Source organism: Crocuta crocuta, unplaced genomic scaffold (assembly GCF_008692635.1).
Source record: "Crocuta crocuta isolate KB4526 unplaced genomic scaffold, BGI_CrCroc_1.0 scaffold168, whole genome shotgun sequence".
In the NCBI taxonomy this organism is placed as follows: domain Eukaryota; kingdom Metazoa; phylum Chordata; class Mammalia; order Carnivora; family Hyaenidae; genus Crocuta; species Crocuta crocuta.
The window spans coordinates 249,139-261,027 of NW_027532591.1; positions in this window are offsets into that span (position 1 = coordinate 249,139).

Genomic DNA, 11,889 nt, shown 5'->3' on the forward strand with positions numbered 1-11,889 from the left:
GTGTATTTTCTTCCTGTTCCTTTTCTAGGTATGTGTATGTACATAAACATTGGAACCATGCTGTGTACCTTCTGTACCCTGGGTGGTGGTGGTGGTTGTTTTTGAGAGAGAGAGAAAGCATGAGTAGGGGGCAGGGAGGGTCAGAGGGAGAGAGAGACAATCTTAAGCAGGCTCCAGGCTCAGCACAGAGCCTGTTGCCAGGCTCTTGATGTTCAACCGACTGAGCCACCCAGGCGCCCCCACCCTTTTCTCTTAATTTTTAAATGTTTATTTATTTTTGAGAGGGGGGAGGGGCAGAGAGAGATGGAGTCTCTGATAGCCACAAAAAAGCGGCTCTGTCTAATTTGAGCTTTATCGTTTTAATCATCGGAGACTTGTCAAGTGGTGGGCTGGTGAATGTTTAGCAGCTGGCTCTCCGAGGGAGGGAGGAGAGGTAGGTTCTGATTGGTAGCGCTTGCCCATTTCCGTGGTGTAAAGCCTCCCACTGTGGCCAATGTCAAACTGCCAACGTGTCATGGAAGGCAGTGCTGGGATGGGACGCACTGGTCTCACAGGCTGGAGCTGACTTGACTTTCCAGCTGCCCAGGTTGCCCTCTTGCCCCTCTTCTTCCTCCCCCCACTCATCCCCCTCCCCGAGGATCATCCAGAGTCACAGGGATTGAATGTTTGTTTGGGAGTTGCTGAAGAATGAGAACATCCTGAAGGAGAAACTGAGGCTCAAGGAGGTCCAGATGATCGTCTGAGGGCACCAAGCTGGATGATGTTTCACAGGGTGTTAGTCCCTGCGCCCTGCTCGGCACACTTCTCAGAGGGGAGCCCATGCTTTCTACTGCAGAAATACACTGCCTTTCCTAACACTCCTCTTCCTCCTCCTTTGGTGACTCTGGCACTAGATCCTCAAGAGTATGAGTCCCAGGCTTTGCCCCCAGGAGCTGAGAGCCAAGTGGGGAGGCCGAGACATGGGGGAGGTTGACGCAAGGCAGAGGGGTGAGTGCCTTCTAGCAGCTTCCCTGTGCAATCGACTCCAGTCTGGGTGTCCCTTCTCTTCTCTCCTTGTAGCAGACATTGTTGAGGGTTCCAATTCCTCCTTCCTGAGGAAACTCGGTGTTTTCTACTCTCATGCAGCAAATGACCCATCCCCAGTTCTGGGAATGGGTAGGTCCTGATTAGTCTTGGTCAAACCTGTAATTTATTTCTCCTTGCCAGAGACTGTTTAGGAATGGGAAGTGATCCAATCCTGGCCAGTGAGAGCTGAGGACACACGGGGCGGGTGGTGCATAGAAAGAGACAACCTCTCTTCTTTTTCTGGATACTTGGAGCTCGGTGTTATAGTTTGGGTGTTGTGATTACCTTGTCGCCAGGCTGAAGATGAGGCCAATCCATGAGGAACAGCACAGCCCAAAGAATTACAGAAAAGGGGAGCCAGAGGCCTCACGGCATCCTGCCTCTGACCTTGTTAGGGGAAAAAAAATATATTTCCCTCCAGCCTAAATCACTTTGAGTTGATGTTTCCTGTTACTTGAAGCCAAAAACATCCTAAATGATAAAATACTTCCCATCTATCATCCACATTACAAATGTACTGGTTATTATACAACAGGGATCTTATCGTATCACTTCCTGATTCCAGTTTTTCAATGGCTTCTGTAGAAGTTAGGATGGGGGGGAGGGGCGCCTTGGTGGCTCCGTTGGTTAAGCGTCTGACTCTTGATTTCGGCTCAGGTCATGATCTCACGTTTCACAAGATTGAGCTCTGCACTGACATCGTGGAACCTGCTCGGAACTCTCTCTCTCTCTCTCTCTCTCTCTCTCTTCCTCCCTCTTTCTCTCCTCTGTCCCTCTCTCTCTGCCCCTGCCTGCTTGTGTTCTGTCTCTGTCTCTCTCAAAATAGATAAATAAACATGAAAAAAAGGAAATAATCATAAAATCTTTGTTTGATGACTCCTCTCCCTGCATAACGTCCACCCACCTCCCAGAAAATGCCAGCCCCTGCAGGTAGGACAGTTGGTCTTCGTCCCTGGATCTCTAGTGGCTGGCATAGAGCCTGTCACAAGGCAGGTACTTAATAAATACTGTTGGATAAGTGTGGAGGAGCAGGAGCTAAGGCTGGGAGGTGGTCAGGGTTCTAGGCTCCAGTTTAGGCTTTGCACTGACTTGTTTTGGGACATTGGATACATGTCTCCTCTGTCTGGACCTCAATATCCAAAACTGTAAAGAAGGCATATTGGACTAAAGCAGTAGCTTAAGAGTGGGGTTTAGGGGTGCCTGGGTGGCTCCATCAGTTAAATGTCCAACATCAGTTCAGTTCATGATCTCACAGTTCGTGAGTTCGAGCCCTGTGTTGGGCTCTGTGCTGACAGCTCAGAGCCTGGAGCCTGCTTTGGATTCTGTCTGTCTGTCTCTCTCTCTGCCCTTCCCCTGCTCACACTCTCTCTGTCTCTCTCTCTCAAAAATAAATAAACATTTAAACAATTTTTTAAAAAGAGTGGGGTTTAAAACTACCCCTCAATGACTCCACATAGCAGCATATATGCTTTTAATGTCCACTCATGCAAAGCTTTATTTATTTAAAAAATTTTTTTAATGTTTATTTATTGTTTTAGAGAGAGACAGAGAGACAGAGCACAAGCAGGGGAGGGGCAGAGAGAGAGAGAGGGAGACACAGAATCCAAAGTAAGCTCCAGGCTCTGAGCTGTCAGCACAGAGCCTGATGCAGGGCTTGAACTCATGAGTTGAACTGTGAGATCATGACCTGTGCCAAAGTTAGACGTTCAACCGACTGAGCCACCCAGGTGCCCCCATAAAGCCTTAAAATGTGGGCTCTTGTCTCTCATAGCAGCATCAGTGTCCATCTGAAAAGCCTTCATACTTGTTTGTGAGACACACGGTCTATCCTCCTAGACAGCACTGGGTGCCACGTGGTTTCCAGATGCCTTCCTTGAGCTGAGGGGCCCACAGCCTGGGAACACTGGCCTGGACCATCACAGAGTGCTTCAGGCACTAGGGGCTTGTGCGTCTGGCATGGGCCACAGCAGTTATAGCTCTTGCTCAGGGAGGGTTGCCCAGCAATTAGTGGTAGATTCAGACTCCCTCTTCTCTGGCCTGGGCTCCCTCGGCTCAGCCTGCCTGGCCGACAGCACCGGGCCCCTTCAGCTTCCCTGGAAACGAGAAGCTGGGAGGTCTGTGAGCCCTGAGATTGCAGAGGGTACGGGGACGAGGTAGATGGCAGCACGTACAACGCTGACAGCCCGAAATGACAGGAAACATACTTCATATGCCGGGGGTGTGCTTAGGAGCGGCTGGAATTACACCCTCAGGGCCGAGCCAACATTGTGTGAGTGGGAGCCTGAACCAGTCCGGACCCCGCAGAGGCAGGGACAGCGTGGGGGGTCTCGGCCCATGGCTGCGGCGCTGAGCAGAGAGGCAGTGAAGACAGGAGGCGGATTCCTAGCTGGAAACCAGGCACGGGGAACTTTTGCCTTTCCAGACACATGTGCTCATTTGTTGATTTGTTCATGATTGATTGATTGATTGATTCTTTCATTCATTCAGCCAGGTAGTCAGTCACTCAATGCTGCTTGAGGCTGGGCATAGGGTCCAAGGAGGAACTGGGCACAGAGGGAGGCAGATGCACTGCACGTACTCAAGTCTGTCCGGGTGGAGTCAGCTGGAGGTGCCGGCCCCCTGCCTGGGGAAGGGAAAGGAGGGGGGAGTTGGGAGACATGTTCTAGTGGAACGAACGTGCTCATCTTCTGTGAGCGGTACTCAGAGGACAAGGAGGAGGACACCAGGCAGGTCAGGGGGAGTCTCTCACAGGGAAGGATGCATGTCTTGTTGATAAAGGTCTTGGGAGATGGAGGGACTGGTTGGAAAAATAAATGAGCCTGTATTTGTGTCTAAAAGCGGCAAAGTGGGGCGCCTGGGTGGCTTAGTCGGTTAAGCGTCCGACTTTCGCTTAGGTCGTGATCTCGCGGTTCGTGGGTTCGAGCCCCGCGTCGGGCTCTGTGCTGACTGCCAGCTCAGAGCCTGGAGCCTGTTTCAGTCTGTGACCCCCTCTCTCTCTGACCCTCCCCTGCTCACGCTGTCTCTCTCTCTCTCTCCTGGAAATAAATAAAAACATTAAAAAAAAAATAAAAGCGGCAAAGTGGGCTGTGCTCATTTCGCTTCAGAGAGGACATGGCTCACGGTGACAGTGGCTCTGTATAGAATGCGTGTGCCCCGAGGGGTAAGGGGGCCACCGGCGCCTGGCCAGGCGGTGGGCCCGCAGGTCAGGCCATGGTTAGCAGTGTGTTCTGAGTCTCAATGGGAGTGAGCGACGGGAGCCCCTGAAGGTGTTCAGGCAGGACGCAGCACTCTAGCTGCTGAGCAGAGGCAGACTGGAGGGGGAGGCCGGGAGAGCGGTCAGAAGGCTACTGCCCTGGACACTGTGAGCATTGGCCTCAACAAGAATCGGAGAGGAAAGAGAGCAGAGGAAAGAGAGCAGAGGGCAGATTCCAGAGCCATTTCTGAGAACTGACAGGGGCACGTGGTGATGGACGGGGTGATGGCCACTTCCTGGACCGTGTGGCATGGATGTTTAGGCCGCGGAGATGGACGGTAGAGGGTCCCTCTCCGTCCTGGTCTGGAGTAAATGGGAACTGGGGGTCTGATGCTCCTCCAGAGTCAGAACCTCGGTTCACACTTGCTGTCTGCTCAGCCTCCCATCTGGTCTCAGCCTCCAGCCCCTTGCCTCTCCAGTCTCTCTGTGTCCGCACTGATCTCAACAAGGGTTGTGACCACGCCACTCCTCTGCTGAAAAACTTTCAAGGGCCACCTGTGGTCTCGAAAGATCTGCTCCTTAGCCTGGCAAATAAATTCATCTACAATCTGACGCCATCTACCTTCTCTGTCTCCATCCCTTGACACTCTCTACTAACCACAGAGAACAATAATGGTAACAACAGCAGCAACAACACACAATAGCTGACACACAGCACTGATGTGTGCCAGGCAGTGTCCTAAGAACTTTACATATATTCGCTCATGTAATTCTTAGTAGAAAAACATGGCAAGCCTTGGACTTCCCGGAATGGACCATATTCTTGCCTTCAGATCTTCACCTTCAGTTTTCTTGTTCTGGCATCCAGCCATCCCTCCAGCCATGTGATAGGTATTTACGGACCATTGGCTTATGCCAGGCCCTGAACTAAGTGCCTGGGATCCCAGTATGAGTAAGATGTGTACCTCTCCTTAATAGGTACAGTCTAGTGTGGGAGACAGAAACATGAAGAGTCAAGGTTAAGTGCAAAGTGATAGAGAGGATGGGGGCAGAGAATGAGCCCTAATCCAGACTGGGGGTGCCAATCTGGCCCACTGCTGCTTTACCCCATCCCGGAAGCCTTCCTGACTTTGCCAAGCTGGGTGAGGCTCCTCTTCTGTGCCCCTACAGTCCCTTCTCCTCCTGTACCTCAAACTGCCCACCGTGTATGGGAAGTGTCTGTGTGGCTGCCTCCTCCTGAGCCAGAGAAGGCAGAGGACAGTCTGACTCACCACTGCCATAGCACCTGAGGCAGCTGGACACGGGTCCTTATGATGTGCTGAACAGAAGTGCTTGCAGGATGAAGAGCCACAAAGAGGGGCATCCTCCACTTGCGCTGTTCCCTGGTGCTCTCCCCATGGTCAGGCCTGACCTGATTTCCTTTACTGAGCCCGGCTCAGGCCCCTCAACCAGGAGGGCACCCCACAGGGATCAGGCCCTGTGGGTAAGGGTGGGGCTGCTGCTTTCATGAACTAGTCCAGGAGCAGCCTGGCTAGCAAAGGCCACACCGGAATGGGGGCCCAATGTACCCCCAGACAGATTGGAAGCATCTGGCCTGGGCTCCTGAGGAAGAAGCAGTATCCTGGGCAGCTCTAGTCTTGGGGGTAAGAGGGAGGAGGCCCCACAGCAGCCCTCAGGATCCTCTGGTGGTTGGGGTGGAGGTGGGGTGTCTCTGACCATTCCTTTGGCTCCTGAGCCCTTTTTGCAGCCTCTGGGCTATGGGATCCGTGGACGCTGTGATGAAGGGCGTCAGGGATATGTGACGCTAGAGTGGTCTCTAGGGGTATTTGCAGAATATTCCAAGTCTGGTGACAGCTCAGCCTGGCCCCTTGGACTCTCACTGGGGTAACACAGCTCTTTCTGCCCAGAGCTCTGGAGTAGCAATCACGGGCCCTCCTAGAGGGGCTGTGAATCGTGGGGCAAGGACCTGGAAGGACTCTCCCAGGCAGAGTGGTTGGGAAGCTCTGGCCCCTACCCTCTGCTCCTTGCCTCGAAGCCCATCTTGGCTCCTGGTGCCTCTGTAGGGGTGGGGGCTGGGGGCAGGGAGCCTTGGGGGCTGATGCTAACAGCTTTGGACAGGGTGGGAATTTCCATTCCTATCTAGGGAGCCATCAACGCCGTGTGCCCTGACCTGGGCCTTTGGCCTCCAAAGGGCAGTGGGAAGGCCGGCCCCAGGGCCAATCCCTGGCCATTAATCCCTCCTGCCAGCCTGAATATCCACCCAGCGTGGTCAGACAAAGGACTGCCCAGCCCAGCCACTGTGTTCCTCCCGCCCCAGGGGCTCCACTCAGACGCTGGGCCGCCTGGAATCCAGGCCCATGAGAAAGGGGCCGCCTTCACTGGCCATCTTATGCCCGGATGCTCAGCCGCATCCCGTCCGGCCCAGGGCCTGTGAAAAGAGGGCCCAGCCACGCTGAAAACACGGATTAGCCCTTGGGCCACCCCCTGACACCGGCCTGCTCGGCTCCGGGAAGCAGGCCCAATGGAGGGGGCCGGGCAGGCACAGAGAACTGGAAAAGTCTGGGTTCTCACCCCTTTGGCCCCGTTCCCTGCCCCCACCCTCCCCAGGATTAGCGTAGCCAAGTGCACATTCAGTATCATTTAGTGAACATGTACTATGTTCCAGGCTTTACACATGGATTGGAAAATTGAAAGTAAAGAAAATTGCTGTCTGCCATGGGAGGTAATAAAAGCCACTCTCCATAACCACCTTCTGCCTTCTGACGTGAGCATACACACATGAACCATATCTGTAGGTGTGAGACAGAGGCTGTGGTGGGGTTTTCAGGGCAGCCTTAGGCTCCAAGGGAAGGTGGGGAAGATGGTGGCTCTGATCTGGGCCTGAGTTCAGCTGCAGGGTTATGCTGCACCTGAGTGAAAATATGCGGGCTCTGAGATCACTTCTCTGGCTCTGACTCCTTCCTCCCCTTCCTGGTTTAATACTGGAAATGCCAACTGGGGAGTAGAAAGAAGAATCTCATGTTACCAAGTGCCATTGTGGGCTAAGCACCTCTCCTACATGATCTCATCTGAATCTCATGACAATGCTGACAAGGTACATTTGGCAGGTGAGGAAACTGAGGCTCAAACAAGCACTGGCTCCAGGTGGCTCCTCTCGCCCAGCTAGATTCCCTGCAGCTGTAGTTGCTTGTCTTGTCTTATGTGAGCTGTTTGTTGTGCCTGTACCATCTTGTGTTCTGTAAGGCCTGGGCTCGGGCCATAGGGTGCAGTTCGGAGAGGGTACTGAGGGGGAAACTGTGCACATAAACCAGGCTGGCTCTTCATGGTTGTAGGGTTGGGGGGTCGTCTCCAGATCTCTGAGTGCCACCTTCTCCTTCCCTCTCTGCTTCTACAGCCCTCTCTGCCCACCTGTCTCATAGCGGTCATTGTCTGTGTGTCCACCTCCCCACCAGATCGAGAGCCTCTTTCTGTCTTCCCTGAGCACTGGCAGAGGGCCTGGCACAGAAGTGCTCAGTGAGTGATGTGAGCTAAACTGTGGCCAGGAGACCTCAAGGTGGGGTGGGTTTGTTGTCCACGTGGAACTGACAGCACTTGCAGATGGTGGAGTTGTGAGGAGTGATGGGGGAAGGAGGAGCCCAAGATGGTGTTCATTATTTCTGCTCCCGGGGGATGAGGGGGCAGGAGGGCTGAGATCTGGAGGGCAGAAAGGGGAGCAGGATGGGTTGGGGTGCACTGGGTTGAGGCTGATGTCCAGTGGACACTGGAAATGCTGACCTGGAGGTCAGGAGAGAGGCTAGGCATCAACTCTGCAGCGAACATTGGGAGAGCCAGAAGAACTCCAGAGGAAGTCATTTCTACACTCCCAGCTTTAACATACGGTGTTTGTGGACGAGCCCTGATGCTGGAGCTGTGGGCTCTGGAGTTGATTCCAGCCCTGCCACTTACTAGCTGGGTGAAGTTAGGTAGGCCCCTTAACCTCTCAGAGCCCCAGTTTCCTTATCTGCAAAGCAGAGATCATGGAACAGCACTGACCTCACGAGGTGTTTGCCTCTGAGGTTTGAACTGAGATAATGCATGTGACTTGTGTGCCACAGACAAAGGCTCAGGAATGGTGGCTGTCACACTATCAGCTGAGACTGGAGCTGGGAGAGTGGGGCCCTCCAGCTTCAAGTTTGGATTTGGAAGCCCTAGATCAACAGGCCTATAGTTGCTAGCTCTGGTCATCTCCACCCCAGGGGCCCAGGACTAGGATCAGGCAACTGGGGCCCCCAATTTAAGGAGGCCCTGGCTCTCAAGTGCCGACCCTGCACTTACAGCACCTTGAAACTGAGTGCCCCCCCTTTTAAAAAATTTTTTAATGTTTATTTATTTTTGAGAGAGATAGAGCATGAGTAGGGGAGGGGCAGAGAGAGAGGGAGACACAGATTCCAAAGCAGGCTCCAGGCTCTGAGCTGTCAGTACAGAGCCTGATGTGGGGCTCAAACCCATGAACTGTGAGATCATGACCTGAGCTGAAGTCGGATGCTTAACTGACTGAGCCACCCAGGTGCCTGAAACTCAGTGCCCCCTTAAATTTAAGCCTTGGGCACTTCACTTACCTCACTTACCCCCAGCCCTGTTCTCTTGATCTCGCCTCTCCCCCAGGACAAGCCTCTTAAAGGCCAGGCTTCTGCACTTTTTGGTTCCCTTCAAGCCAGGGCTGGCTGTCCTGTCACTTTGGAGAGATTTCTTGAAACTAGGCTGAGGGTGACATTACCTCTGGATGGTGGTGGTAGGTGGTATTTCCCAGAGTGAGTTTTTAATAAAAACCACTAAGATACCCCTCTCCACACACACACACCCTCAGGGAGATGTGAGTTTGGCATTTCTGGGCTAGTAAGCACTTTTCTCAGACCTCCAGTCTGTGGAAGCACTTAGGGAGTCTCTCTCTGGCCCAGCAACTGGTCCTTGGAACTTTGGGCTCTGTTGGCCTGTGTTGGTTGTGTTTTGTGCTTCTTCCCAGTGTGCATGCTNCAGAAAGGCAACTCTATGTTATGGACTTTCTGGGGGCCCTTGATTTAAAGCAGCCAATCCTCTGGTCCCCAAATGTGCTAGCTGGACCACTTTTCAGGATTTTGTTTTTTCAAAGGATGCTCACAAATGGCTTGGACAGGACAGGGTTGTGCAGGAGGTGTAGAGAGAGGAGATGGTGACCCTGGAACCACCCAACACGGTCCTCCGACACAAAGCTGGCCTTCTCGCTCTGCCATTGCCCCCACCCTACCATTTTAACGTCCAAGACCAGCATGGTGTCAGGACACTGAAGGCTGGCAAGGTGGTCCTGGGTGGCTCTCATTTCGGCCCCAGCTGGGGTAGGAAGGACCTAGAGGAGGCTAGGGGAGAATGATGAAGAGGCAGGACCAGGAGGAGCAGAATAGGGAAGGGGCCCCAAAGAGCACTGAAGGGATGGATTGGTGATTAGCATGGACCCAAAGAGGAGGGGGTTGAGGGAGAGGCAGAAAGGGGGACGGGGCCAGGACCAGGACCGCACTGACCCAATGGACGTGAGGAAGGGATGAAGCTGGGTCTGGAAGGACTGACCCAGAGAGACAAGACCAAGGGAAGAGCGACATGTAGGTGGCGGGAGGGAAGAGGGGGGCTGTCAGCCTATTAAGGGGATTGGGGCAGCAAATCAGGGAGGAGGCGCTGGCCGGCGGCAGGGAAGATCCGAGCCCTCTCCCCTGCCTGGGGGGTGGACNGCTGTCAAGCCGCCTCCTCGACTGGCTGCTAACTTCTTCCGCCTTCCCTCGAGTTTTCCCAACACATTAGAGGTCAGACTCCTGGGTTCATGACTCCATTGCTGTCTTGCCTCCGTCTCCCCACAAGTTTGCCCCCACCCCCACTTACCTGTCTGTCTGCATTTTTTTTTTTTTTTAAACTGGGACAGAGAGCCCCTTCCACGACACCTGTCTGTTTCAGTCCTGGAGATTTCTGAACAAGCCTTGCCAGGGGCTCTTGACTGAAAGGGGTGTTAGTGGGCTGCCCCACCATCTGGAAAACGTAGGACTTACTGGGTTATTTTTTTAATTAAAGTTGGTTTGATTAAAAAGAAAGAAGAAAACTTCTGGGCTCGGTGTGCTGGCTGGTGACTTGGGAGAGTGGTCTGGGGAGACAGGGGTCAGCTTCGTTCAGGGTCTTGGGTTGCCCCGGGGTGAGCACCTTGTCCGTTATCAGGCAAAAGTTCACGAAATAGGATTAGGATGTGATTAGGCCATAGCTGTGCACATAGTGGGGCTAGTAAAAGGCCACCACCTGCCACATCCCAGATGAGATGGGGTGTGCGCTTGACTGTGTTTGGTGGTTTTGTCTGCTGTGTGAGATTACTCCCAGCTCCTGTGGATGAGGGAGCATTGGCTACTTAGCTATCAAATACTTCTAGAATGTGCCAAGCACTGTTTAGGCACTGGAAATACATCATTAAGCAGATGGGCAAGTTCCCTGCCTTATGGAGCTTATGGATCTGTGGGGGAGAGACATTACCTATTAGTCCTCAGAGAAACGAGATACCTTCTCTAGAGCCTTGCTCTCAAACCATTATGGTCCACGGATCTTCAATTTTAGTATATGTGCTGCCGAAGCGAGCACGGTCCAGGGACCTTCGACATCACTCAGGAGCTTGTTAGAAGTGCAGAAGCTCAGGCTCCACCTCAGACCCACCGAGTCATCAGATTCTGCATTTTAACTAAACTGCCAGGTGATTAGTATGCACAGTATTCTGAAGGAAAGGCTCAGAATCAAGGCTGGGGGCTTGATTTAAAAGGCTAACGCTCCCTACTCTAAGGAGGGGGATCATGAACCGCACGTCCCCCCACCAAACTTCTGGAGCCGGACTCTGCGTCATCATCTATACCTCCTGTTCTACCTACCCTGCTAGATGTGAACTGGGGCAGCGGCCACCTGCGCTGGTTACCGACTGTCCCCAGCACCACGGACAGGGCAGCTCAGAGGAGAAACTCTGAAGCTGCAGTTTGAGGGAGTTGGCCTTTGAGCCTGTCCTGCTCCCTGGTGCCGACCCAAATGCTAAGCATCAGGCTTTTCCAAGCTCCCCTGCCCCAGGACTGCCAGTCTAGTGGGACCTGGATGGGGGTCTGGGAAGGGGATCACATGTCCAGTCCAGGGTGAATGTGATTTGCATGATGGATGCTGGGCGTGCCTGATGCACCTCTTCTAGACAAGGATTTAAAGCCCTGGAGCATTTTTAAAGTGCTGGAGAGTGAGGGTGGAGACTCCGTGCAGCTCACAGGGGAGAAAGGGCGGGAAATCTGAGAAGGCAGGGAAGGCCCTCTTTGGTGATAAGACACTAGGTAAGGACTGTCTGGTATGAAATGCCCCACCTTCAGCTATTAACCCCTTTGAGCAAGAGTCAGACCTAAGTTGTCTGAAGCATAGGAGCCCTTCACTTAATGTTTGCTGACTGACTGAAGGACTCCCTAGTGTCTGTAGTTGTGCCTGACTTGATGAATAATGACTGGGCTGACAGTACCTTGGCACCTTCTTATCCATTCCTACTTGCAGTCCTTGCAGTGACCTGCAAAAGAGGCAAAAGAGGTGGAAGTGGGAGCTATTTGTCACATGGGAAAATTGCCCCTCCC